Source organism: Opisthocomus hoazin, chromosome 2, assembly GCF_030867145.1.
Source record: "Opisthocomus hoazin isolate bOpiHoa1 chromosome 2, bOpiHoa1.hap1, whole genome shotgun sequence".
NCBI classification, from domain to species: domain Eukaryota; kingdom Metazoa; phylum Chordata; class Aves; order Opisthocomiformes; family Opisthocomidae; genus Opisthocomus; species Opisthocomus hoazin.
In genome coordinates, this window is record NC_134415.1 from 21,715,802 (window position 1) to 21,730,498 (window position 14,697).

The window sequence follows — 14,697 nt, forward strand, 5'->3', positions numbered from 1 at the left end:
CAACAAAACAAAGATCCACAACCTTTCAGATTTCTTGGGTAAAAAAATAATTCTGCTGACAAGGGAGACACATGCCTTTTAGTTTCTGTGGAAAAATTTCATTGCAGACATTCAGAGTTCTTGCATCTCCCTGTAAGAGCCATATTCCTGCGCCCCATCTTTTTCACACTCCTGCTTCCTTTGTGACATGGAGAATCTGCTTAGCTTCACGTTTTTCTCTCCCGCTCCTTTCCCTCCCAAGAGGGAGTCTGCCACAGACTGTCTGTGCATGCTCCGAAACCCATCTCGTTCTCCCAGAACAAGTCACATTTTCCTTTTCCCAATACAATGGTCAAAAGACTTCCCTCAGTCAAAGTGTCCTCCTTTGAGTCCCCTGAACTCTTAACATCCGTGTTTTCAAAAGCTACTTCCTGCTCTTTGTTCCTTCATTTTTGCTGGGATTTTTCCATGACACACTCACAGCTCTTACAGACCACTGAGTGCAAGGGCAGCCATACATTTCTTCTAAGACAGTCCTATTTAAATGGAAGACTATTAATGTCAGTGACTCACTGAGATTTTTTTTTTCCTTTTCAAGGAGTTATATGACACCAGCTGTGGCAGCAAATTGCTGGTTCACTATAACCTTAAACTTTCCATGATACAGTAATTTTATAACCTTATCCAGCATTCATAAATTCAAAAAAATGAATTTTCCTACCTGTCATTCTTAGTTATTTAAGACAAGCTTTGGCCTCACATGAGCTTATGGAATTGTTTGATGCAGACCTAAATACAAACATGACCACTGCCTAGAAATATGGGGAAATTATACTGTATGTGCCAAAATGTGAAGCCTAGAATATGTGAGAAAGTACACAATATACGATGCTCTAGTGCTTTGCATTTGTCGTCATTTATAAAGGTCGAGGTAGGAGATTTACACAACCATTTCACTTGGTGGTTGCTAGCAACGGTGTAAATGGCCCAACCTCAGTGACGATGAGAGTCCGGCCAGAGTCCAGCCCAGAATTTTTTTCTGCCGTATGTACTGTGTCAACATGATGAATGCTTCACAGAAAGGAAAAATGATAACAAAGAAAAGCCATGTTGATCTCTGCTGTAGAAAGCAGGTTGCTTAAAGCCATTTTTTTCATTTCTTCCATTTCATTTTCCAGGTAAAGGATTAAGTGTGGAGATTTGTTTGCAGAAACACAAATAGATAGTATCAAAAATTCTGAGGTGAAGCTGTCCAGTAACTCACCTGTAACAAAACTGCATGTAAACAGATGCCATTCCATGGGAATTCTTTTCTCTCCAGTAGATTGACAGCCTTTTGTGACTCAAGAGGCACTCCTACATCATGAGACTAAACTGAACTAGTATTTTTCCAGCAAGGAAAACTGACACAAAGGAACTCATTTGTACAAACCTGGCAGCAAATCAGTGAAAGAACAGGGATAAACTCCCAAGGTTTACCCAGCATCATAGAAGAAGGTCTGGTTCAGCTTACCACTAAGTGCAGTGTTGCAGGTATCGGAAGTGCTACAAACTTAAGGTGCAGGGCTCTGCTGGGCTCTTCTCATGTTTAAGAGAAGAAGATGAGTATTTAGGGAACACAAAAATAACGTGCAGGGGAAGAGTGAAGACAACAGAGAACCCATTATAGACAGATGTATTATTTGCTGTATACAAATGTTTTCAACCCAGAACTCAGATACAACGGGAGAGTGATGGTTCCTTGGTGAGATGATTTTTAAGTGTCTTAGCTTTGCATGAGACCACAGGGTTGGGGTGTGGAAGAGAAAGGATCGTGTGAAAGCAGGGACGGACTTCATCTTTTTCCTTACTGCAGATGAGCACTCAGAGAGCTGACCTTTGTTATGAGGTATGTGCCTACAGAGGTAGACCAACACTTCTCCTTTGATAAATTGTTAAAAGCCTGTTACTGAGCTTTTCCAGTTTTTTTTTTTTTTTTCTGGGCCAAGTTTACCAAAGGAAAATGTCTGCTTTTTTCACAAGATTGCCTATATTTACAGGCTAGGGCTGAGAGCACAGACAAATACCTGGAAAGTATAGGCCAGTGAATGAGGGCTGATGCAAAGTAATAGGCTTTTTCATTTTTGCTGCTGGTTGAATGTAAATGAAGACATGCATTCACTGTGGTTAGAAGAGAATTTAGGGTTACTGTGGCTTTCTTTCAGTTCTGCCACTTATTCACATGGCCTATTTTTCAGCCATACTGTTCTTTCAACTCAGGGGGAGAACTTTTCCATTATTGTGATGTCCTCAAGCGAAATATAGAGCCACTTCAAGGCTGCTGTAATTGACATAGCTGCTTCTGATTATTTTCTATTATCCCCAGGATATAAAGAATACTGTATTACAGTACAACCCACTCCCAAGAAACGCTGACTGGGCCCTCATCCAGTCTTAAGCAGCGCATGGTTCTTAAGGCAGGCAGGTATAGACCTCTTGCTCTAGGAAAGCTTTCTACATGGGTGTTTGCACTCCACACCTTCTTTTCTGCCACTTGTTCAGCCCCAATGGAGCTTTGCGATCACTGAAAAGAAAACATTTGCCATAGACTCAGGCCAGATATGCAGCCTCTCTTCCCAGCTCGACATGAAGCTGGTAATACCTGCCTAGCTTTTTCCTGAGTGATAGATATGTATCTGGCATTCATGTTTGCATAGCTGTCGGAGATCCCTGGATAAGTACATCAGAAATGTCATTACTATTTATGTATTTACTTATTTGCATGGTTTATCGCTGCGGTATCTAGGTGCTCCTGGCCCATTTAAGAAGATTGGAAGGGCCACCCCGCGCCAAGTGCAGTTGCCCTGCTACTGCAGATATATACAGAATTTCTCTCGTGACCTGACAGAGCTCTAGCTAGCTAAGTATTCAGTATTCTTCCCCCACCTACTTCCATAGAAAGGCTGTTGCAGGCTATCACTCTCTAAAGAAAACAAAACAAAACAGATTTCCAACCCAAACACATTTGCAACTGATTTGTACCCTGATTGCTTCTGTGCAAACACTTCACCTTTAGCTTACTTCGTTCTTGTCCCCTCTCAGGCTTAGGTCACCCAAGGTATTTATGCAAAGTGATCGTATCTGCTCTCAGTCCTTGTTTTGCAAAGGTTCACAGGTTGTCCATTCTCTCCCTTTTAAGCCTTCTCAGCAGGTAAGCTAGTCCCAGTTCACCTGTGTTTGAATGTGAGCGACCACACTGAACCAGAACTGCACGCAGCGTCTCGGCTGCGTCCCCTGAACGCACTTCTGCTCGGCATTTCACACTGGAAACACCTCGGAGCGCAGCGGCCCCAGCGGCAGCTCGCAGCCTGGGTCCCTCCTGCTCCCCCACTTCCAAACCAGCGGTGCCCCAGGTTACAGCAGCAACCGTGATTATCCATCCCTGAACGTCCGGACTCGTACTCCCCCCGTTGCTGCTATCTCGGTCCCCGCAGGCCGCTACCTCCCGCGCCGTGCCCCTCTCCCTGCGGGCGGCCAACGCATCCCGCCGCCGCACCGCGCCCACACTGCGCCCGCGGGGCCCCGCCGCCTGTGCCCGCGCCTCCAGCGCGCCCCCGGGCCGGCCCCGCCGCCTGCCTGGACGCTCGCTCCCTCCCGCAGCCCCGGCCAGCGAGGCGGAGGCCCCGGGCGGGGCGGCGGGCCGACAGCTGCCCCGCGGCGGCCGGGCCCGGGCGGCTGCCGGCGCTCACGTAGGCCGGGGGGCGGCGCGGCGGCCCCAGGAAGCGGCGGCCGCCGGCGCACGTAGCGGGTCCGCCCGTCGCGCCGCGCAGGTCACGTCGGCCGGGCCGGGCCTCCCTGCGGCGCCCGCACCCCCTCGGCCCCGGCGGCGCCTCGGGGGCGGCCGGGCGGGGCTGCGGGCGCAGCAGCCTGCGCCGCTGCATCGGGCTCTGCGTGCCGCTGGCCGCACCCCCCCGGACCCCGCTCCGGCCGCCGCCGCCTGCCGTCTTCCCCGTCGGCGTCTGAGGCGTCCCGGCCGTGCCTCCCCAGCCGGGGCTTGGCTGCTCCCTCCAACGATCCCCCGGCCCCGGGGTGAGGGAAAACGGGTCTTCGCGTTTCACCGGGACACTGGAGTCGTGGCTGGAAAGACGCTGCTTACTGATATCTAAGTATATCTAAGGATCTGGGGATCCTTAGGAAAGGCACAGAGCTGTCACATCAGGACAGCTGGGTTTCACCCATCGCGGCCTGTACTCCGCTCGGTGCAGGGACGCGTTTCGAGCAGAGTAAAGCCCTTTCCTCACGTTGCCTAATACAGGCTCCGAAATGGATTTTGTGTCAGATGCATTTAGTAACTAGTTGTTACATGGGTTTTATACACAGATATCTGTCTCTCCTTATACCCAGTAAGCTCCCAAAGAGGTGGCATCTGGAAAATACGAAATCATTTGACTTGAAATGGTGAAAAGTATTTTAAAATGATTGCCAGTTACCTTTCCTGCTTTGTTATCCTTATATCCCATAGGGATTGCTTCACCTCTCAGGCATTCTAATGAAGGCTGTTTCAATCCTCATTTTATGGCTATGCATAATTTACGTATGTGGAACAGTATAGTGTTTCCTCTTTTCTTATAGCATCGTCATGCCTGTCACACTAAATCTGCTGTGTAATTCCTTCCTGTCCTCATGGCACTACTCCTTCTTTTAATTTCTTGTCTCCTTTACTGTAGCAGCTTTCATCCACTTTTCCTGTTACTACACACACTTCCACTACACATGCCAGCACCTGCCATGTAGCTCATTTCATCTCTCAGGAAAGTGAATTAAGAGTGGAGGAGTAGCAGGCTGGTTTCCTGTCCTGAAAGGAATCCTTAATAACATGTGTAGGACCTCACTCTTGGATTTGCTTCAGCTGCCATCACTCTGCAGCTACAAAAGTTGGATAATTAACACGGTTCCATTACAAAAAAAAAAGTGCTTTACTGAGGGGAGATAATCAACTCTTACTCACCCACAAAGGTGACATCCCTTAGAGAAAGGAAGTAGGAAAGGAGGCAGTTCCACAAAGGCCACTGACTCAGTGAAGCAGGCGCTATTTTTAAGGAGATAGAAAGCTGCTCTGAATCATACCAGAGACCAGACTGCATCCTTTCTGCTCCCAGGATCTGAAAAATATAGGAAGGCGTAGATCGACTTGTGCCTAACCCTGGTCCTGCTTCTGCTGTTTATTGCAGCATCTAAGTTTAGACTTTAATGGATAGATATTGTGCAAATAATCATCTCAGAGCTTAGTCTAAATGGCTGGACAATGTTCTATGTTTGGAAAAGAATTAGAAAACTGTCACAGTTCACCAGTGCTTTAGGGCATGATAACAAGGGACTCCAGGAAGACCTGTTTGGAGAGACTAAATTGGTTAGTTTCTGGTTTTCTGCAGTGGCAATCATATGACATGTTCTGAATTTTGCTTTCAAACAGTTAACCTTCTTCTTGCCTCTGAGCTGCCAGGGTGCTTACAGAGATCTGTTGGTTGAAGTCCAGTCAGGTCTTCTCAGTGTTTTGCCCTGTAAAGAGAAAGGAAGTAGACTCTGTAGATCTTGCCATATAAAAGGTTCTACTAATAGCCAAGGCACTTGTTTTGTAACAGGCAGCTGTTTGTCCAGAAGCAAATTTGGCTTTCTATTATGGCAAAATGTTTAGGCTTTTGTCAGTGTCTTTACAGTGTCCCCAAAAATTTGTAATCTTGAAAATAGCTAAGAATCCTTGCTGCTGCATATTGCTCAGTGCAAGATGTCTATCCTTTATTCTACCATAAGCTGTGTTTCAGCTACAACTTAGAAGTCATAGGACTGGACTGCAAAAAAACCCAGTAGCTGTTTATAATTGTAGATAATAGTGTGGTCATTTTCTGCCCTGAGAAACATATGCAAGTATGAAACTTCCGCAGGAGGGCTGATCACAGTTTCTGTGTAAGAACATACTTTTTTCAGTGAGATGGTAAGTCAAACCATCACCAGTGGCATTGTTCTATGAGAAGTCTATGTGACAACACATTCTTGAAAAGGACTAAGATGCAGATAAGGCCACAGGCCATACCAACATCTGGCAGCGTATCTCTTCACTCTTTAGCTCTCCCACTGCTGTCCACGGTCCTTTAGATCAGCTAGAGTTACTTCTTTCACCTGGTAAGAAATCCTTTCAGGACCTAGATCTTCCACAGAATTAGGAATCTTCTTTATGGCCTTCTGTTGAAATCGAGGTTATTCTCTCAATAAAGCAAATAATCTGTTTGGGTTTGATTTGGTTTGTTTTTTACAAAAGACCAAGCCAACCTGTGTGGGGAGACCAGAGTCTGTCAAGGAAATCATGCCTACCATTCCTCTTCCAGGATTTTAAGAGATTTGCAGATTATGAAATATTTATGTTTATATTCACTTATCCTTAGGAAAGAGAGATTTTAGTAGACAGTGAACACCTGGATGGACCAGAAAGTCATGGATGGGGTGGACAGAGACAAAGATTGTAGAGATCTTATAAGCCACAAAGACTCCCACAAGAGGAGTGACAGAAACAGTTGAAGGTGCAAAGGGATGATACACTTGAACTTAGGTACCTAGTGGAGGTTTCGCCTTGCAATAGCAAATTAGTGGAGTGGAGCTGCAGCATGGCAGTAACTTTCTTCTTCCTGAAGTGAAGAATCTCAACCTAGCTGCAAAGCAAAAGAATCCAGCCAGTAATACAGATGTAAAATCTGTTTCTTCTGCATCAAACTCTAAATCAAGCATAACATTCCTTATTCACGTTCTAGCTGCTGTAAGAGTTCTTCTTCTTTATTAGTGTGTGTGTGTCTAGCTGATAACCCAGAGTTGCATGGGTGATAAATCTTAATGAAAAAGAACCAGTCAAGAACGTTTTCAGGATTTATGGCTGGATCTATTTACCAAATTGAGTTTGGGAGTGAGGATTTAGGTTTTGATACATGTTTCTTCTTTTTTTCTTGCTCATTTTGAGCCAAAGTCTAAACTTGCATAGTCTAAATATGTTTACAGCTGTGCCAAGCTGAGGCTTATAGAGAACTTTTAAAAATGAGCAGTATGATTTATGACTGAAGAGAGGTGTGAATATTTGCTTTCTAGGCCCACAGTGAGGCTTTTGTCTAATGCAGGCTGAATTAGAAAGATGAGGCTAGAATTGACTTCCTTAGTTTTGTTCGTGGGTATTGTAGGCAGCCATGCAATGTAATCCCTTTTATACCCTTCAGTTGGCTCTAATCACTATAAAAAATTGAAGAGTGTCTCAGTGAACTGGTTTGGCTCCCAGAATAACCTTGTTATGCTCTATTGATCTCAGCAGTGCATTAGGGCTTTACCTGGGAACTTCAGCCTTCCTTTTAAACAGATCTTTCCTAGTATTTTCTTCCCTGATCTATTCTTTGCTCCCCTGATATTCTGTTAATTTATCCTTCTCTGCTTGTTTTGCTTAGTCATTGCCTTTTTGGGTTTTTTTGGCTTAGCAATCATCTAGAAGTCAAGGAGTCTGACAGAAATCTCTTTAATGTAGATTCTAACTGGTCAGTGCTGTCTGAAGTGAGAACAACACAAGATAATGCCATTATTTGTTAAAAGTGATGGTCTTCTTTTTGCTTGGTGGTGGTTTCCTTTAAGACTAATACCGGGAAAAGAAAACGTGGAAGTATGGAGAGAGAAGTGTATAATGTCAGATGTTCTTGGCAATAGCTGTTATACTCTAGAATAACCTCCCATGGTAAATTCAAATCCTTCTTGCTTGGGAGATCTAAGATCGCATTGCACATAGAATTGGAGAGGACAGTTTATTAGCTCCCAAGAAGCTGACAAAATGTTGTAGTACATATTTGCTTCATCCATTCTTATACCATACTAAATTGGTTAAACAATTTTTTTTTTGTAAAGGAAACAGTTTATTATCAGTGAAATAGTTTACAGGGCTGATAGGGCATCAGGAAGACAGGATGAGTTCTCCAAAAGTGAAGTACCAGAAAAAAACAACAATGGCTCATATAACATGGCTAATCCGTCTCATAAGATGCCTTTCATCCTTGTATCTCAATATATTGTAGATTATGGTCAGGAATTTCCGTGTAGGCTGATATTACAGAATCACAGAATCACAGAATCACAGAATGGTAGGGGTTGGAAGGGACCTCTGTGGGTCATCTAGTCCAACCCTCCTGCCAAAGCAGGGTCACCTACAGCAGGCTGTAGAGGACCTTGTCCAGGTGGGTCTTGAATATCTCCAGAGAAGGAGACTCCACAACCTCCCTGGGCAGCCTGTTCCAGTGCTCCGTCACCCTCAGAGGGAAGAAATTCTTCCTCATCTTCAGACGGAACTTCCTGTGCTTCAGTTTGTGCCCTTTGCCCCTTGTCCTGTCACTGGGCACTACTGAAAAGAGCTTGGCCCCATCCTCCTCACACCCACCCTTTAGATATTTGTAAGTATATATTAGGTCCCCTCGCAACCTTCTCTTCTTCAGGCTGAACAAGCCCAGATCCCTCAGCCTCTCCTCGTAGGAGAGATGTTCCAGTCCCCTCACCATCCTTGTAGCCCTCCGCTGGACTCTCTCCAGTAGTTCTTCATCTTTCTTGAACTGGGGAACCCGGAACTGGACACAGTACTCCAGATGAGGCCTCACTAGGGCAGTGTAGAGGGGAAGGAGAACCTCCCTCGACCTGCTGGCCACACTCTTCTTGATGCACCCCAGAATCCCATTGGCTTTCTTGGAAGCCAGGGCACACTGCTGGCTCATGGTTAACCTGTCGTCCACCAGGACGCCCAGGTCCCTCTCCGCAGAGCGGCTCTCCAGCAGGTCCACCCCAAGCCTGTACTGATGCATGGGGTTGTTCCTCCCCAGGTGCAGGACCCTGCATTTGCCTTTGTTGAACCTCATCAGGTTCCTCTCTGCCCAGCTTTCCAGCCTATCCAGGTCACGCTGAATGGCAGCACAGCCTTCTGGTGTATCTACCACACCTCCCAGTTTGGTGTCATCAGCAAACTTGCTGAGGGTACATTCCAACTCTTCATCCCGGTCGTTGATGAAGAAGTTAAACAAGACTGGGCCCAGTACTGACCCTTGAGGAACACCACTAGTTACCAGCCTCCAACTAGACTCAGCGCCGCTGATGACAACCCTCTGAGTTCTGCCATTCAGCCAGTTCTCTATCCACTTCACTGACCACTCATCCAGCCCACACTTCCTGAGCTTCCCTAGGAGGATATTATGGGAGACTGTGTCGAAAGCCTTGCTGAAGTCAGACAACATCCACGGCTCTCAAATATTGGAGAGGAAGAACTGATAGCAAGCAAATGATTCCAGAGATTTTTAATTTGGTATAGCAGAGTCAGTACAATAACAAAGAGCTGATGCCTCTCAATGAAAAAGAACAGCAGTTCCTTTCCTGTGTAGATAAGAAGTGTGACGATGAAGCAGTACAAAAACAAAGCAATCTGGTCTTGGGGCACATAGATGTCCTGTAATGTTTCAATAGGCTGTAGGAAAAACAGAGCAAAACCAGATGATATACAGAGCAGGATTTAATTAGGTGGGGAAATCCAGTGTATTCTTTCTGCCTTCCCTGGCACTGCTCATACAGTGGTGGACAGTTGATCTCCCATCTGAATCTGGTAAGATTCACGCCTGATCCAGCTGTGAATATTTCAAGGGCAAGCACTTGGCAATGACACTTGTCATGATCTGCTGAAAATCTAGACCTGCATGGGAGAGTGCCAGTGAATTGCAGACTGATGGCATTACTTAGTTAGGGAAACCCTTCAGCTAGTGTTTGATGGCGTACACTAAAATGTCTTTGAATACCTGAATATTCTGGCACTGAACTCTGCCTTTCTTGTCCTTGAAGCTATTTTTCTGCTCTAGTGGCATAGACAGGAACAGCAATATTCTGGATATTTTTATAACAGCTACTGAACTTTTCTTTAAATCCCAGTCGATGAATTAAATAAAATAGAGTTTCTAGGAACTTGTAAGTGAAGTCACTTGAGGTCATTGCTGCTACTCCTTTTTCACTCCTTTGAAGACTGTTTCCTGGTTCATAGCCCAGTCACCCAGAAGAGACGTCTGTGTTTTACATTCAGCACACTGCACTAATGCTGCTCCATTTAACTACTGTAAGAATAGCATCATGCTGTATATTAGGTAGCTAGTAGCTACTTTAAAATCTAGCATGAAAGCTAGGAGTCTAACATGGGAGCACTAGTGTCCCTGAAGAATAATTATGATTCACATGAGAAGTGAATTAGACTAGCGTTAAGTTTTTCCTTTGTGGTTTTTGTCACTGGTAGACTACAAGCGTTCATGAAATACACGATATCACAGAAATTCCATATTACTACATATTCAAACTATTTCACAACAGTACTTCATGGATTAATTTGCCTGTTTTCATGCTGAGTCCTCTACGGAGGTAGGCATGACCTCAAAAGACTTCCTGGAACAGATGTCCACTGGATAATCTGATACAAAGTAAAGTTATTAGCTGTTGTGTTACTTAAGGTTTAAGTTATAACTCTGCTTTCTAAAGTATGTCTACATCTGTGCCACTGGAAGGAAGAGAGGCTGTAAACACTCTTGTGTGGCTCTTCATCAAACATGCCATAATAGATTTCTTGGTATCACCTGCTCCGCTTTGCTTTCAATTGGGTCATTGTTAACACACTGCCACTTGCTTGAGACAACCAGAGCTTTTTTTGCAGTCAGTGGCTTGGATCTGCAGTCAGCAGTCTGAATAACTGAAGACACATTTCAGAGCTAGTGGAGTTTCTCCACAGCTGTACTGCCGAGTTTCCCCACGGCTGTACTGCCATCTGGCCTGTTTCTGTTACATCATGCTCCATGTCTCATTATTCTTTTTCTATGAGCTGTCCTTGTGTCTATTAACCATCACAACTGCTTGTTTTCCCTTGCCTGGGATTTGGCCCTCTAATCTCCTCTTCAGTTTCTTCAGAATCTATTCAGTCACAGGGTATTTTTGAACTGACTGAATGAGTATTCCCTTGCCTCAGGAAAAAATGTGACCTTTGCCTCAGGAAAAAATGTGACCTCTGTAGTATAGGTTTTGAACTCAGCTGTGCCTTGCATATATTCCCCTCCAACCAAAGAAATTTGGGGCTACACACTCCAGGCAGGCAGTTGCAGTGAGGAATTCTGGAAAGATGAGTGGCTGTATGAAAACACTCCACAGGGAGTGTAGGAGAGAATGGGCTGTGGGCCTCTCCTCCTTGCAGAGGGTATGGCACTATCTTCAAGGTATCACACAGCAAGTTAGCTGGAAAGGAAAATACAGAAGATTTTTGTGTAGTGCAGTTGCCTGTTGGAGGACACTGATGATCCAGTAGGCATCTGGAAAGAGTGACAGTTTCGGGTGAGGAAGGGAGAAGGAATTTTCTTCCTTTAGTCAAATCTCGGAGCTGAAGACTGTAAGGTGGGCAAGAGGAAGCTTCTTCCAGCTCTGCTGGGCTAGAGGGAAAAGGGGGTCACTGCTTGTCAGGAGGAAGCTATGCTGAGGAGTGACAGAGGAGCTTCTGCTTGTTTCTCTGCTGCTTTGTCTTTTATCCATTCTGTTATTGACAAGGATAAGAGAAGGATAACTAAACTGAAGACCCGGATTCCTGACATCAGAATGAAAAAGGCAGAGAGGACACAGTGAATGAAATTGAGAATGAGATAAAAGTCAAATTTGTCAGGGCACAGATTTAACTCAAGGCCATCACTTTACAGTACTGGTACAGCAGGAACCAGCCGTACAGAAACCAGAGTCATTAGTACATCTACTCTCTCAATATAAGAAAATTTTAGCTTATTAATGCTACAGCATTTTTTAGCTGGAGTTACCATGTGTTTTACATTCTTACATTGTGTTTTTTGCATTTTTCTGAGTATTTTAGCATATCTAAGCTGTGTGGAGCAGAGCTTGTCAATTTTATTCAGTTTATTGACTATCATTTTCACAAGCTTCATTATCAATTTAAGAGGCTCTTGTCCCTTCCCTTGCTTAAAATGTCTTCCCCTTTCATCTGTGCCAAATGCCAAATCAGCAATGTGGGACTGAGCTCTGAGTGATGGTACAAACATCTGGCAGGATGACTATGGCATGCTTACCTTCCTTTTCTCCAATTGACGATCATTTGTGCTTATAACCAGAAAAAAAGCTAGAGAAAACTAGACTGTTTCTCTTCCACCTAGTTTTTTGAAGCTTATCTCACTTCTAAGTCCTGTTATATCACACAGACTCTTTTGTTTTGGACCTTCTTCTGTCCTCCAGGCCCTGTCTCCTCATGGCTAAACCTTGAAAGCCTTTCTTGTTGTTTTCGGAAGAGAACAATTTCATATTGAGTATAACTGGAGGTGTCTAGTTAGAGCTGCGTACAAAGTTTTAAAGAAAGGACTGTCAGGTACTTTCATCATCATGTGTAAAGTTGCATAATTCCGTGTCCTTTCAAAGTGATGTCAGTTGAGGTAAGTTGATGGATGTTGTCTGAAGCACATAAGTGCAGGAAACCAGGACAAGAGATTTCATTAAAAAAATATCAAACAGGAAAAGTGAACTTTCCCTGTCACAGGTATTAAATTCTGTTATAATTCAAAGTCTACATGAAAAAGACTAAGCAATTGTGAAACTAGACAGTATTGCTTTTGCTATTGAGAAGTAAGATACAAAATCAGAGAAACTAATGCTGGAATCATAAACTTTGACTTTGACTCTCAAGACCCTCATTCTCCCTGCAGAGGACTCCATGAAGCCTGTCTGAGGTCAACTCAGCACCCCGTGTCCAAGCCCAGCGCCAGGCGCAGGGAGCGGCCGTGCTGACCTCGCTGGCCATTGTGCTGCTCTCACTGCCTGCTGCTGCACAAGCGTTGTCTCCGCGTGGTTCTGGAGCCCTTTGTCTCACCAGCCTGGAAAATTGGATGACGTTGAGTTTCCTTGATATATGCAGTCTGAAGTAGAGCCAGGTCAGGGTGCAGTTTACCTGAGACCTGATTTAAAGCTGTGATTACTAAGCCACCTTTCCTATTTTCTCTGCTGCCTGCCTCCTGTTTCCTGGCTTCTGTGGTGGAGAAGATGCAGTTTCATGCATGTGATTCTGCGTGCTACAGAGTGGTCTTAGTTCACCCCCCAAAATACTCATGATTAACTGGAAGACTTGGAGAAGAGAAGACTTAAGAAGGAAACTGAAGAATGTGCTGGTGAAGTTTTCCTGGGTTCTGATAGGGATTTTCATATAATGTCACATATCAATCATGAGAGATCAGGACAGTTATTCACAGAGGTGTTTGTTAGCAGAATAACATGGACTGGCGTTGTCATTTTTGTATCAAAGGAGATCTAATTATAGTGATGCTACCTGGTAACAGTCTTTAAAGCCTCAAGAAAGAAGCTTATGTTTAAAGTAGTAAGATGGTAAAAAGAAAGCAAGGTGGAGCTGGAGACATAAGCAAAAGGCTGAGTAGAAAATAGCAGTAGTGTTTGGCATAGACGTGAGTGGCAAAATGACTGGAGGCAACAGCACTGGAAAAGTGGAGGTGACAGTAGTCAAGCAACAAGATAATCAGCCCATCGACAAACATTCTGGCAGTCTCTCAGGCAAAACATGATGGTCTTTGCAAAGCTGTGGAGGAAGGAGTGGTAAGATTTAAACAGAGCCAAGATATAAGGCAATCTGGGAGGGGGAATGAGGAAAGATGGTGCCCTGCTTATGCTTAGTGAGTAGGAAGATGATGCTGTCATCCCTGATGAGAGGAGAAGGAGACAGAAGGGAAAATGGGAAGAAGTTTGAGTCTTAACCAGATTAAAATAACAGACCTGCAGCAAGCACTGAAGTGTTGTCACAGTTAGATACATTGTGAATGTTTTTAAGTGAGTTTCACAAAGTGTTTCTAAGGTATTGATTCCTTCGTGCTGTTTCTTTCCTCCCTCTGAACCGAACAACTAAGCATAAATGTACTTTTGAAATATCTGGTTAATCTGCCCCATCTTAGAATCTCCATTTCTTATGAACAGTTTTATTCAAGAGAACAGAGATTGCCAAAAGAAGAAAAGATGAGCTGCGCTCCCTTTTGCAGAATGTGAAGCGAAACAGACTTGGAGAATTGAACAAAGAGGAAGTAATCATGAGAACTGACCTTAACAGGAACTGAGGAAGGAAGATATCTGACAGGCAGTCAATCTTCTTTCGTAATAGACGTTGGGCAAAAAGAAATCTTGGAAGAGTGTGAGTCTACACTGGCGAGCACACAGAAGCAGACATAAAGAACTGAGGGTGCTCAAACTTGTCAAAGCCTGTTGTTTTCCATGGGGAAAGCTATAAAAGCTTGGACTTTGGCAGATGTAGTTGTTGTTCGATAACTTCATGGGTGTCCAAAGGATATACAGAAAAAACTATTAAAAGAGGAACAAAAATAGTGTCAAAGCGATTTCAGAAGAGCAGATGAAAGTACTCTGTAGCACTATCACAATACACATGTAATAGAAATGTGAATATAGCCAGCAGTCAGACTCATCACGAGGGAAGGGGTAAGGAAAGAATTGGTAGGTGCCAGCCATATCCATCATTATAAGATAAGAATCACATAAGGGCATAGAGACAGAAGGCTTACAGTAGATGTGAGTTGCCTCATGCACAGCAACAGGAATGTCATGCACATGAGAAAATATGGAAAACATATGGAGTGCAAAATGGTTTTCACTCTTTCA